This window comes from Brachypodium distachyon, chromosome 3 (genome assembly GCF_000005505.3).
Source record: "Brachypodium distachyon strain Bd21 chromosome 3, Brachypodium_distachyon_v3.0, whole genome shotgun sequence".
NCBI lineage: Eukaryota > Viridiplantae > Streptophyta > Magnoliopsida > Poales > Poaceae > Brachypodium > Brachypodium distachyon.
The window spans coordinates 17,643,606-17,647,467 of record NC_016133.3 but is presented as its reverse complement, the minus strand read 5'-3'; positions in this window follow the sequence as shown (position 1 = coordinate 17,647,467).

The following is a 3,862-nucleotide window of genomic DNA, read 5'->3' as shown; positions in this document are numbered from 1 at the left end:
TTGTTGGTTGCTGCTTCAAAGCATACAACTACATTTTGTTTATTTGACCCTGGTTTCGGTCTAGAACTTGTGTGCCTATGTTAGGCAACATGTGTTTAAACTCTGCTGTTATGTTTATAATTTTAGTTCATGAGTTTGACTATGTTCTAAACCCTATTTTTTTTCCAGAGAAAGCGCTGGACGCCTTTGTTTTGAATCAATACTATAGGTTGCCCAAGTGTTATTCTTCGGGACCCTCCAGCGGCAGTTTCTACGGTACCGTCTAGACGCTTTCATATATTAGATTTTGTTTTGTGTCCTGAGGTTTGCTGTTGTAGCTTGTCATGCTTGATCCTGTTTTGTACTGAATGGTTGATTCCTCGATGCACTTCACCGCACTGCCTTACCCTGTTACTTCTGTATTAGAAACCAAGCATGATACTGTGGATATGTAAATGGATGTTGGGTATTGGGTATTATTCTCTATACTATAAGTATATAGACTTATATTGTGCTTTTGTTTATTGCTTGTTCTAGCTTCCTCGTATACCTGCACGCTATTTTGTTGTGGTGCTCAAACTTTTTGTGTAGAAAACTGAACCAACAGGAACTAGCCCTGGTTACTTGTTAACATTTCTTTGTCCGATGCCCTTTATGGAACTTGTAGGTGTGTCTATTTTCTGTTAATGAGTTGTGAGGGTGTTGGGCAGAACTATCTATGACAGTTTTTTTTGTTTCTTTTGTACACTTATTTGATTGATCCTTCTCTTGTTAATCATGACAATTGTTATTATAGGCGGTGTCACTCAAAGATAAAGTTGAGATAAAAGAGGGCCCCAATCCTTTGGCAGAGATTGCACCTCCCCCTCCACAAGCAGCACCTGTTCATCCTCCTACGAAGGTATGAATCTCATTTTTGCCATCATGTGGTTTATTCTAGTATTAGTCTTAGTAAGATATAGATTATTAGAGCTGATCACTTTGCATTATGACCTTGGGAGATGATATAATTTTCTTGTTTAATTTCCTAGGGGCTTCTTTTCAGTTTTGCTATTTTGCAGCTACCTGTTTTCTAATTCATCAACATTCACTTTTCTGTTTGTACGTTTGATTCCAAGATTCGTGCAACCAGTAAGCTTTCGTTTTGTTTCACGGGCTCTCGCATCCCTTGTCAGGCTTTTTTTTAGGTCGTTTAGTGTTTTTTTTGCCCATTCTGTTCTAAGCCCCCAGCGCTTGTCTACTGACTACTGCTGTTGGCGCCGTTCTCCGAGGTGGAGCGGAAGGAACTGGATCCGTGATTGGCTGTGCCCTCTGTTGTTTTCATTTTGCGTTTGATTATTGCTCAGCAAGCACAAAGATCTGTGTGAGGACGAGACAAGGGAGGGTTGCTGAATGTGTGACGCTTTCGGGATGAATTTTTTGTGTGGTTTTGTCACCAGAGACGTGGGGGTAAGTGGCGATTTTTTTGTCAGTCGTTGCTACCCCAGACCTCCTGCACCCTAAGGGCCATGCACAATATCACTGCCAGTTGATGCTAGGTTGGATCATGCTTCTTTTAAGATTCATTGGTCAGCCTGTCATTTTATTTCTGAAATGTGGATGCTGGTGTCCTTGTGGAGACATCTGACTTGTTAGGTCTCTGTTTGACTGACCTCAGCATGCTTCTGATTTTTGTTTTGTTAGCCTGATATGGACCTAGCACTTATTTGTCTCTTCTTTTCAAATACTACTCGCAGATGATAAGATTAGTGGATTGTTCATCTTTGAATTCCTTCTACATTTTGTGGCCTTTTATTTTTAGGAGACTTTTGCAATATGATTGTAAGAGGCTAAGAGCACTTGTTCCATGACATGCTGAATTGTACAGAGCATTGTAATTCGACATGCATTTGTTTTATATAAACTATAATATGATTTTGTACACCTGCTCTTTATATTGCCATCTGATACATATCATGGAAGCTTCTTTTATTGGTATTGATAAATGCATGTTTCTGCTTGCGCAGTGCCCTTTCATACCATTTATAACTTAATTTGTATACGTAACCAGTGATGTTTCTTTTGCGGAATGCCCACCAAGCCGTGTATATTATTTGCTGGTAGTTTCACTTAATAGCATTGGCTGCCCATGAGCCTTGCATGTTGTTGTTCCATAAAGTGACCTTGTGATGCTAGGTTCAGTGCTTGATGAGCTTGGGAGATCCTAGGAGGAAGATATTAATTTCACTGATACTTTTCGTTTCTCTAGTAGCCACTTTACACTTTAGAGTTTTGATGCTGTTTGAATACCTCAAAAACGTCTTCCAAAAAAAACCCTGGAAAAACGTTGTGTGCATGAGTTTCAGTATAAGATGGCCTAAATGTGTCTTGTAACAAATGCAGGGGAGTGATGTAGTGTTTTCTTGAGCTGAGATTTAAGATGTAACTTGGACAGGTGACTGTATTTGGATACGAATATCTTTTTTGCTGTTGGCTTGAGAGATTGTTTATCTGGTTATGGGTATGAACAACCCTTTTTGGTTAGTTTCTGCTTGTCATTTTCTCTAGCTAGTACACTGATTTCTTCTATGTGTTAACGAGAATAATTCAAATTTCTACTTTGGCTCACAAAACTGAGAAATTCTATGAACTAACCGTATATCTAGTACACTAATTTCTTCTATCTGATTGTTTTTTCTGCTTTTGTCATATTTCTAGCTCGTACACTGATTTCTGCTCCCTCCGATCCATAATAAGTGTCTCAGATTTTGTACTAACTTAGTATAAAGTTGTACTAACTATAAGACACTTATTATGGATTGGAGAGAATATATAAGTTGGTTTTTGTCAAGTGCTATCCATATTAATGAACCACTTAGGCTCATCTGGCATTGATTTCTCTGTTTTTATACCTGCATAGCACAACATGGCAACATGCCTTCAGGAAAAAATGAATCCTTCCCACACCACCATCCTAGTAGTGGTCTTTTTTTTTTGTAAATTTTTCTTGAAGTGACCATAAGTTTCTTTATGACTTTGTCTTATTCCTAGCTGAGCCTTTCTAATCAATCGGCATCTTTACTCATCTGTTTGTCATTTCTCTCCAGTCTTTAAGATTATCAGTTTTTATAAATCTTGTCTTTCGTAGTCTTAGTCTTTATGTGTCTTGTCTTTCAGTCTTTCTTCGCATTTTATTTTCACAACATTGTCATGTCTTTGCTTGAGAGTTTATCGTAATCAGACATGCATATTTCTCATTACCATTTTTGTATTTTTATTAAAAAATTATCATTTCCAGTCTTTTCTCAGTCTCAGTCTGACAGCGACTTACTTTCTTTTATGTTTAGCTTGTGCTCAAGTATTCATGTTTTAGTCTCACTCTTTTATCCTTTTTGTTCTTCCATTTCTCAATTTCTGTGACATTTTTGTTTTCAAATTTGTCAGATTAGTGTCATTATAATTCTTTTTTCTCAGTGCGAGTTTCACTGCAGTCAGTGTGATCGATGCTCTGCTTGTTCTGCTTTTTTTTAGAATTGCATTGCTTGTTCTGTTATTAGTCCTCCATTGTCTTTTTTAGAATTGCATTGCTTGTTTTTTTGCCCACATGAAGGTTTGTTCTCTCCAATGCTAGGCTATGTGCCTATGTGGGGCTACTTTAGCAGGCATATAAGCAAAGAAGAGCTTTAGATTTGGTCACGATTTTGCGGGGCTGGCTTTGTTTTTAATTCACTCGTTTGTCCATTGATTTTGTAAGCTCAACACGTGGCACTCGTTGATATGTTAGAAAATCTTGCTTTTTGATCAGATCATCTCATATGTCTATGCAGCCGTGTTGTTTGTTCGCTTATAGCATATTGTTGCTCTTCAATCTTTCCTTCTTTTTGATCTGATCACATCCTATCAG